Here is an 11331-nt window from a genome sequence, read left to right as displayed (position 1 = left end):
AGAATGCTATAGAACATTTAATTTAAAAAATTAGATCACATGGTATATAGTGTTGTTGTTTTTTTTTATTTAGTCTTCGTGGTGGTGTGCAGGCTTCTCATTGCAGTGGCTTCTCTTGTTGGTGGAGCACAGGCTCTAGGTGCGTGGGCTTCAGTAGTTGTGGCACACAGGCTCAGTAGTTGTGGTGCACGGATTTAGTTGCTCCGTGGCATGTGGTATCTTCCCGGACAAGGGCTCAAACCTGTGTCCCCTGCATTGGGAGGCAGATTCTTAACCACTGCAACACCAGGAAAGCCCTGGTATATAGTTTTACACACTGAATATTTAACATTATATCATAAATATTTTCCATGCCATTAATTATTCTTCAAAAACATGATTTTTTAAAATTATTGCATAATCTTCCATTGTATGAATATGCTATAATTAAGCAATAACTTCCTTATTCTTAGACATTTAGGTTGCTTCTATTTTTTTTTCAGTATGAGATGGCAAGACAAATATATTTGCATATAAACCTTTACATATATTTCTCTTTTCTTCATAGGATGGATTCTTGAAATGGAATTAGTGAGTAAGAGGGTGAGAGCATTTTTAGCGCCTTGATACTTATCTACAAATTGCTTTTCTGAAAGTTATTCTATTTAAGCTTCCTCCTGCTGGGCATGAGTGTGTGGTTCATTGGACCCTCATTTTCATTGACTATTACCATCTCTTTTTTTTAATGTATATACTATTTTTTAAAATAAATTTGTTTATTTTTGGCTGTGCTGGGTCTTCGTTGCTGCGTGCGGGCTTTCTCTAGTAGCGGTGAGCGGGGGCTACTCTTCGTTGTGGTGCGCGGGCATCTCATTGCGGTGGCTTATTGTGGAGCACGGGCTCTAGGTGTGCGGGCTTCAGTAGTTGTGGCACACAGGCTCAGTAGTTGTGGCTCGTGGGCTCTAGAGTGCAGGCTCAGTAGTTGTGGCACACGGGCTTAGTTGTTCTGCGGCATGTGGTATCTTCCTGGACCAGGGCTCGAACCAATGTCGCCTGCATTGGCAGGCGGATTCTTAACCACTGTGCCACCAGGGAAGTCTGACTATTACCATTTTTTAAATCTTTGCCAATTTGATAGGCAAAAAAATAGTACCTAATCACTGTTTTAATTTGTATTTTTTGATAACAAATGATGTTAATTTATTAACTATTACACTCTTTTTTTTATACTATGTGTAGGTGTACTTTGTATATTTTCTGTTGAAATCTTAGTGGTTTTTAAAATAAATTTTTATAAGCACTGGGTGAAGGAGGGGGAATTAGATGCAGGTGGTCAAAAGGTACAAAATTCCAGTTATGAAACTGAGCAGTACCCTGTAGGGTCTTCCTGGGGAGGGACCACCCCCCGTATCCCCTACCTCTTGTTTGTAGAAAAGCTTTAGCCTCCTAGGCTTTCCCCAAATTCGAAACAGCAGATTTAATCAGAGACATGAGAAAATGCAGAAACAAAGGAAAACAGTTAAGTGAGACAAAATAGTAATAGTGTAGCCATAAAACAAAGTCAGGGACCTTTAGTTCCTCCTCAAGAGCTACAGATAATTTTCTGAGACATATCCTTGAGTTGTTTTGCAGATACTAAAACCCCCACCAGGTGGAAGAAATTAACTGCATGCTAACCACCAGCACGTAGACCCTAGACAAATTGGAGCCAGAAGGTTGATGATTGAGATTACTGAAACATAACCCTGTTACTTCACCATCAACCAGTCAGAGAACTGTGCACAAGCTGATCACATACACCTCAACCCTCTCCCTCATACTGTCTTTATTTTTCTTTTTTTATAAATTTATTTATTTATGGCTGCATTGGGTCTTCGCTGCTATGCACGGGCTTTCTCTAGTTGCAGAGAGTGGGGGCTACTCTTCATTGAGTTGCGCGGGCTTCTCATTGTGGTGGCTTTTCTTGTTGCGGAGCACGGTTTCTAGGTGCGCGGGCTTCAGTAGTTGTGGCACATGGGTTTAGTTGCTCCATGGCATATGGGATCTTCCTGAACCAGGGCTTGAACCCGTGTCCCCTGCATTGGCGGGTGATCCTTAACCAGTGCACCACCAGGGAAGTCCTCTCATACTGTCTTTAAAAACCCTTCCCTAAAAGCCACTGGGAAGTTTGGATCTCCTGAGCATAAGCTACCTGTTCTTCTTGCTTGGCACCCTGCAATAAATGCTGTACTTTCCTTCACCACAACCTGGTGTCAGTAGATTGGCTCTACTGTGCATCAGGTGAGCAGACCCAAGCTGGGTAACAGTTATAAGATAAATAAGTACTAGGTATATAATTACAACATGATTAATATAATTAATACTGCTCTATGTTATATATGAAAGTTAAGAGAGTAAATCCTAAGATTTCTCATCACAAGGAAAGTATTTTTTCTTTTCTTTTGTATGATATAAGGTGATGGATGGTCACTAAACTTATTGTGGTAATCATTTAATGATATATGTAAGTCAAATCATGCTTATACCTTAAACTTATACAGTGCTGTATGTCAATGACATCTCAATAAACCTGGAAGAAAAAAATTTGTAAGCACTTAGGTGAAAACTCTTTGTCATATTTATAGACAAGTGTTCTCCCCAGTTTATTGTTTGCCTTGTAATTTATGATTTTTTTATTTACAGAAGATTTATATTTTCATGTGATCACACCTATCAGCCATTTCAGGTTTTTTTTCTTCTATTACTGTTATGCTTAGAAAGAGCCTTCCTATTCAGAAAACAAATAACTATTTGATGAATTTTTCTCCTAGTTTTTAAAAATGATTTTATTAAAAATATAATAATAATAAAAAGTGATTTTATTATTTGCAGTAATTCTTTAATTCATATGAACTTAATCTTGGGGCATGGCATGAGGTCAAGACTTTAAATTAATATATTTTTAAAATAACATATATTTCCAATATCATTCAATGAATTACCCATTTCATTCCAAGAGACTCACGATGCTTGTCTTATTAGTAAGTTCTGGTCTTAGTCTAATGGCATTTTACTAATTTCCATTCACTTGAATATAACTCTACATTCCTTTTGCATTTTTATTTATATACTAGCTATTTTTATCCAATAGTAAAATTCTTGACTAAAGAGGCTTTCTTTTCACATAATCATCTGTCTTTCCAATCAACGTTTACTGGATTCACCACAGTGCTGGGCACTGGGGATCTTAAGATGGACAAGACATGGTCAACCTGCTCAAAGACTTCATAGGATGAAGGCAGGTCAAGATGACTACAGTAGAAGGTAAGTAGTGTGGTTTACAAATGTGAAGGTGCTATGAGAGCACAGTGAAGGCTTTACAAAGGAGAGGGTGCTCAAATTGTCCTGAAGATGAACAGGAATTTGTCAGGTCAGCAAGTGGGGAAAGGGCATTCGGAACAGCTTTACAAAGGTCTAAAGATGGGGAAACTGTGTGACAAATTTGGGAAGCTAATAGTAGTTTAGCTTCCCAAACTGAGTAAAAGGTGCATACAGGGAGATGATGAGAGATGGATGAAGTAAAGGCCAGACGTTAAGGGAGTTTGATTTTATCTAAGTGATGACTAATCCTGAGAGTGGTGAGGTCAGATGCGTGGAAAAATTCCTTTGGTAGTGCTACAGAGGATCGACTGGAGGGGCAGAGGACTAAGGCAGGGAGACCATAAAAAAGGATAGAGCAAACAAGGGCTTGAACTGATAGTGACGGGGAGAAAGTCCCAGAGAAGAGGGTGCAGACCTATGAGGTGCCTGGGAGGTAGAGTCAACAGGATGTAGGAGATAAGAAAAAGACAGCAGTTTAGGATGAGTCTAGTTTTCTAGACTTGGTGACAAGGGAAATGGCTGTGTCATTTACAGAATCAAGGAGTGAAGAGGAGGGAGCAGGTTTGGAGGTGGGTTCTAAGAAGAGGATGAGTTCATATTTGAGTCTGAGTTGTTTGTTGTACATCGAGGTACAGCTATTTAGAGCACTGTTCTAAATACACGTCTGGAGCTAAGAAGAAAGTTTTTGGATGGATATATGGATAGATATTAGAGTCATCAATACCTAAGGTCATAATTGAAATTGTAAGTTTGTATGAATTAATCAGCCAGGAAGAGAAGAAAAGAAAGCTGAGACTGGATCTCTAGGAACATCCATTTGAGGGACAGATGGAAGAACCAGAGTTCTTAAAAGATTACTGAGGGCTTCCTTGGTGGCGTAGTGGTTAAGAATCTGCCTGCCATGCAGGGGACACAGGTTCAAGCCCTGGTCCGGAAAGATCCCACATGCCGTGGAGCAACTAAGCCCGTGTGCCACAACTACTGAGCCTGCGCTCTAGAGCCTGTGAGCCACAACTACTGAAGCCTGTGTGCCTAGACCCCATGCTCTGCAACAAGAGAATCCACAGCAATGAGAAAAGCCTGCACACCACAACGAAGAGTAACCCCCGCTCGCTGCAACTAGAGAAAGTCTGTGTGCAGTAATGAAGACGGAACGGAGCCAAAAAAAAAAAAAGAAAGAAACTCTATAAAAAAAAAAACATTATTGAGAAGAAACAATCAGAGGATTAAATTACCAGAACAGGGAGTTCCCTGGCAGTCTAGTGGTTGGGACTCTGTGCTTTCACTGCCGAGTGTGTGGGTTCAATCCTCGTCAGGCATGGCAAAAAACATTAAAAATAAATAAATAAATAAAGTACCAGAAGAGAGTGGTGTTGTAGAAACTTGGGCAGAGAAGTTTTCGAAAGGGAGGAACAGTTGAAAGAAACTAATGGGCAGAGTTCAAGCTAAAACAAGAACTAAAATTGTCCATCGTGTTTGGCCACCCAGAGGTTGCGGTGATCTTAGCAAGAGAAGTTTCACTGGAGTGTTGGAGGCAGAATGTAGAGGAGGTGGAAATGAATGGGAGAGGAAGGGTGGTGGCAGCGAGTACAGCCTTTCCCTGACCTTGGAGTGAAGACTGGAGGAAGATACACTTCAGGTCTACAGACGTTTATTTGAGAGCCTACTATGCATCTATCATCAGGCTACAAACACCAGGAGGGTGAGGAAGGGAGAGAGTGACGGGCACAGTTGTTGCCATTGAAAAGTGCCCATGCTAGTGAAAGAGACAATAATTATACACTTTTATAAAGGCTGGGGTAGAGGGAGAAACAGGGTAATGGAGACCTCCAAGGAGGAACAGAGAAGAGGTTGAAGGTGTGTGGGAGTGCTTGGTGTGAGACGAAGGTCCCTTAGTCAAGGGACCTGGCATCAAGCTGTATCCTGGTCTCACCTAGCCACCCCTTCCTATATCCACTCATGTACCCCTTAGACTCTTTCTGTACACAACAACCAGAGTAATCTTCCAAAACACAAATCTGATTGCCCCACCTCCATTCCATTGGCCTTCCGTTGCTCTAAGAATGAAATCCTAATTCCTAAGTGCCTCGTGGTTTGGTCCTGCCTGCCTGTCCAGCCTCGTGGAGCCCCTGTCATTCTAGTCTTCTTTCTGCTCCTCCCTTGCACACTGTGCTCTCCCTTGGCTCTCCTCAATTCTGCAGGGCTTTGCCAGTGCTCTGTTCCCCGTCCAAAACGTCCTGGCTCCTCAGTTTTGTCTAATTAATACCTACTCATCCTTCAGACATCAGCATAATCATGGTTTCCCCAAAGGAACCCTTACTGATCCTACCAAATAGGTCAGATCCTCCTAGAGTCCTAAGTAGCTCTCCTTTATTGTACTTTTTACAGATGTAGTTCTGTACTGGGGGATTATTTGAATAACGTCCATCTCTCACAGCAGACCATGGGTTCTGTGATGCAAGGACCAGCAATTAGTGCAGTGCATTATTTATGTAGACAATAAATATGTGATGAATGAATGAGGGTCCTCATAAGAAATACACACGGGGGCTTCCCTGGTGGCGTAGTGGTTGAGAGTCCGCCTGCCGATGCAGGGGACACGGGTTCGTGCCCCGGTCCGGGAAGATCCCACATGCCGCAGAGCGGCTGGGCCCGTGAGCCATGGCCGCTGAGCCTGCGCGTCCGGAGCCTGTGCTCCACAACGGGAGAGGCCACAACAGTGAGAGGCCCTCATATCGCAAAAAAAAAAAAAAAAGAAAATAAAAAGAAATACACACGGAAAGGTATGTGGCTAGCAAAGGAATCCAATGTTATAAGTGAGACTTTGGCCTCAAAATTCAGGTTTTAGGAGGATCCAGTAAGCAAAGACAGAAAATATGGAGAACTACTTTTGCTTGGGGTCAGGGTAACCTCAAGTCAAGAATCAAAACAGGCCTGTCTTTCCTCCTTCCCTGCTAATTTCTTACCTAAATCTTGGCTCATCCCACTCTAAGAGAGGAAAGGTCAGTGATTCAAGAGTGTGATAACCCCAGCAACAACCATGGTGTTTGCCCCTGCAACCATGGTGTTTGCTCTCAGGTCAAGAGTGATATGTTTTCAAGATAGGCGAAATTTGAGCATATTTGGTGGCTGAGGGTGAGGAGTGGAGGAAGAAGGGGAAGATATAGGAAAGAGAGGTGGTTCATGCAGCTACTGCAGAGTAACCATAACTGCCTTATCCACATCTGGCCTTGCTGGACACTGCTGGAGGAAAAACACATCCCAGAACAGTTTGGTGCAAATGGCTGGATGCACACAGGGTTGGTGGTTTATAGACCTAATGTTCCAAATGGACAGGAGTGAAGATATTGTCAAAGTAAAATTTTTGGGACTTCCCTGGTGGTCCAGTGGCTAAGACTCCACGCTCCCAATGCAGGGGGCCCAGTTTTGATCCCTGGTCCGGGAACTAGATCCCACATGCCTCAATTAAGAGTTCACATGCCACAACTGAAGATCCCACACACTGCAACAAAGATTCCGTGTGCCGCAACTGAGACCTGGTGCAGCCAAATAAATAATTTTTTTTTAAAGTAAAATTTTCAAAATTTAAAAACATGATTCTGACACAAATATGAAACAAACACGTGTCAAAGGTTCATCAATTAATGAATGAACCAGTGAGATGGTAAAGATTTTTCTAAGAACACTGAGAAACTGGGTATTTATAAACAAACGAACAAACAAAATGCTAGAATATGTTTGCTAAGTTAGATACAAAAGTGGTTGATGGCCAACAGGGCAACAAACCCATAGTTTATCTTTCCCACTGGACAGAAATCATTTGCATCTCTATTGGACAACAATCTGTAAGTTAACGTGTAACTTCACAGTGCCTGGGATGTAATCAATAGTAAATAGCAAAGTCAGTCTTGGATTTTTTCTTCTAGATAACTAAATAATCATGGGTAAGCCTGTTAAACCATGCTTAACATGGAAAGGACGTGTAGTCATCCTCTTGCCTAGTTTCCAAGTTTGGAAATTGTTTTTTAACGGCATTGAAGCTGCTGGCAAGAAAGTCATTCGGGCGGTCTTCTATGAGATGCAGACTGGAGAAGAGATAAAGGGAAGCCAGAAGAAGGCTATGGACTGAGAAAAAAAGGAGCAGTCAAGGGCAGACAGTCTAGATCGGGTCCAGGAGCAGATGTAGTGAGGGGAAGGTAAGTAAGAGCATTTGTGCTGGGAGATGTAGAGGTGGAGCAGTTCCAGGGGTTTTCAGAGTCCAGGACTGCTGGGTTTTAAATCTAAGGAGCTAGGAGGCTAGGTTTTATGTTGGATGCACTGCCTACAAGGAATACTGACTTCTAGTTCTTCCTGAATCAGTCAAGATTTGAACAGAGAAGCAGAAACTTTATGAATGATACAGAATAGGCAATGTATTATAGGGATTATATAGAATTACACAATTGTGGAAACTGGTGGAAGACAGCAAGGCTGTTGCCAGTGTATCTAGTGTTTAGCCTTCAGGCTCTATGGGTCACCATACTGACAGTCAGAAAAGAGAGCTGGACTTGAATGAGAGCAAGGACAACGGGAACTCATGAGGACAAACTAAAACCCAGGCCTGATGTTCACCACTTCCAATCTTGATGCTACGGGTGCCCTGCCAGAGATGTTGTCACCTTCACCTGGAGCCACACGCACTTGACCCAGACCGTGGAGAAGCTAAGGGAGATCTGGCGGGAGCTGGCAAAGCTGCGGACTGGATGTTGCCTCATGCCCATGAACTACTAGCAGAGCATGTGAACTGCCTCAGTGCCTGGTGCCCCACACCTGCCTTCAGAGAATGAAAAACATGGCTGCTGCTCCATATACATCTTCCACATACCACACAAATTTCTCTTGTAGCCAACACGTACCTAGAATATACAGGGAAGGGAATTCTGGGAACCATAGTTCCAGCTCAGCTAAGTTGACACAAAACAAAGCCATACGTGCTCTCAACACCAAGCACAGTGCCTAAGATCAGCCTCCACACAGAGGGTGCCCAGTAAATTGTGGGCTTTTGTTATCAAAGTACCTTTAAAACAAACTACAGATAACTGCAACAACATGGATGCACCTCAAGAATATTATACTATACTAAGCAGTAAAAGCCAGATAAAAACAGGACATACTGTATGATTCCCTTTACATGGAATTCTAGTACAGGCCAGATCGATCTAAAGTGATAGAAATCAGAACAAAGTTATCTTGGACAGGGGTGCGATTGGGAGGGGAGTGACTCAGAAAGGGCACAAGGAAATTTGGGTGGGTGGGGGGGTAATGGAAATGTTCTTTATTTTGATAGAGGTGTGAGTTACACTACTGTATGCATTTGTCAAAACTCCCTGAACTGGGACTTCCCTGGTGACGCAGCGGTTAAGAATCCGCCTGCCAATGCAGGGGACACGGGTTCGAGCCCTGGTCCGGGAAGATCCCGCATGCCGCAGAGCAACTAAGCCCATGCGCCACAACTACTGAGCCTGCACTCTAGAGCCCACGAGCCACAACTATTGAGACCACGTGCCACAACTACTGAAGCCCACGCACCTGGAGCCCGTGCTCCACAACAAAAAAAGCCCGCGCAATGCAAAGAAGAGTAGCCCCCACTCTCTGCAACTAGAGAAAGCCTGCACACAGCAATGAAGACCAATGCAGCCAAAATAATTAATTAATTAATTTTTTAAAAAAAATGTTGACAGATTTGGGATGAGAGAAATGTCCTAAAATTAGATTGTGGTGATGGTTGTAACTCCATAAACTTACTAAAACTCATTGAAATGTATGCTTAAGTTAATTTATGGTGTGTAGATTATACCACAATAAAGATGCTTAAACAAAACAAAACAAAAAAAACTCCCTGAACCTTACCCCTAAGATCTGTGCATTTTATTGTTTGTAAATTGTATCTCAATTTCAAAAAAGTGAAAAGTAAAGGAAAATGGTGTCCTTAGAGCTAATGACAGACTAATAAGCAACCAAAGAAAACATATGACATTCCATTTCCTTACATCTGCCTACCTGGCCGCTTTCGAGAAACTGACCTCATCAATGGACATCCTCACTCTAAGATTGGAAAAGGATTAGAAGAGCTTGCAACTCCAAGATTCCTCTCCATCGGCCAGAAGATAAATCAGAGGGGAAGAGAGCAGATGGGACACCAAGACAAAACCACTAATAAAAAGACTAGGCAGATAAACTCAACATCGAGCTGTAGAACTGGGATTTTCATTCCTTTTCTCCAAAATTTAATTTCATAGTCTGTTCAACAGAGATATGATTTCTAAACTGCATCTAGCTCTCAGTATGCGTGGGGTGGGGGGGCGGCCGGGAGGGGGCAGGGGGAGAAGAGAGTGAGGAGAAACTCACAAACACTCCAAATAATGAATATCATCATAAATTTGAAGCTAGAGGAAATAGTTTCGCCATACCCAGAGGAAATGGATTCCACGGCCATGCAGGGACCTGAATCTCAGTCCCGCTTTCCCGACCTGTTCTAGTCTGCCCTCATTATCATGATGTTTGCATTTTTCTGAACAACATCAAATAACAAATAAAAGATCTCCTTTCCCACCACTTGGCTTTTCGGTGACACTCATTTGCACAGTTTCTCTTCTGTAACCAGTCGGCCGGGGCACAGGGAACTTAAGGCACAAACGCTCAGATGGTGGCAGGGAGAGGAGGTTTGCCCAGAGCTCCCGGGCGGGTGGGAGGGGAGACCCTGAGGGTAGGAGAGACCTGAAGGGAGGGGCGGGGCTCGAGCTTGTCACGAAAGTCTTTCTCGTCCGCTCTCTGGTCTCAGAACGGCGAACAGACTGGAGGAGCAGGGACCCTTAAGGATCCTCACAGCCTTTACAGACTCGAGTCCTCTTACCAGCTTGGGTTACTTTTTAACTTCCTTGGGGTGAGATCAAAAACAAAGGCAGAAATTCTCACCCGAGGGCTGGTTTCTACAGCTCTTTGTCCTCAAGTCTCCTCCCGTCTCCTTTGTCTCCAGGCCCCGGGGAGGCTGAGAGAAGGGTCACGTGGCACGAATGAGGCCGTGTGCCTCGCAGTCCCCTGGGATCCTTGCAGAGACCAGGATTCCTAGTCTTTCAGGCAGCAGCCCCCTTTTGTCATTTTCCTTTTGTTTTTTCGTCGATGTGGCTCTGTGTCCACAACCCTGGGATTCCCTCACCCTCCAGTATCCAATTTCGTAGATTTCAGTGTTTTTAAGGTCAGTGGAAACTTTTTTTTAAAAAGCAACATCAAGCTAATATATCCTTACTGCAGAAAGCAAGCTTTGTTCTACTTCTGAATAAAACTGCCACTCACTAGTAGTTCTCAGATCTTGAAAGATGGGCGCCTATTGTAGGAAATGCATGAGATCAAGGTGCTTTTTAAAAACAACCAGTCACTCAGGATCCTTCCCTTGCCTTTCTAGGATGATATCACTATTTTTAAGTCTCCTTCATATATCACCCAAATAACTGACGTATAAAGAATTATCTCCCTGGGATGTTTTTACACTGGTGAAGTTGCGTGACACGTATTTCATTAAAACTTTTTCCCCTTTTCATGACTGAGATGTCAAATCTTAGAGTCAGCCTGGGTAATTTTATACAGGAAAATGGCCCTTCACCACTGTACACCCCTGTGCTAAGGGACCTGGGAGATGTCAGATAAATATTTATGAATGAATGAAGAACAGTGGAACAAAAGAGGAAGCTGGTGATATCTAAAATGGGAGGATTTCTCCTAGACTAATCAAGAATTGAGTGTCGGGCTACAATGGGAGAGGCCACAGCAGTAAGAGGCCTGCATACCGCAAAAAAAAAAAAAAGAATTGAGTGTCAATAAAGGTACACCTTTTCCTTTTCGCTTAGCTAATTACTGGGGAAATTTATTATTGGACATAGAGGAAGCTTTAGGAAACTGAAAAGCCTTTAGACCCCAGAACTGCTGGGATCCCAGGCCTTACAGCGCAGACAAGGC

This window comes from Phocoena sinus, chromosome 13 (assembly GCF_008692025.1).
Source record: "Phocoena sinus isolate mPhoSin1 chromosome 13, mPhoSin1.pri, whole genome shotgun sequence".
Lineage (NCBI taxonomy): Eukaryota > Metazoa > Chordata > Mammalia > Artiodactyla > Phocoenidae > Phocoena > Phocoena sinus.
This window is presented reverse-complemented; position numbering follows the sequence as displayed.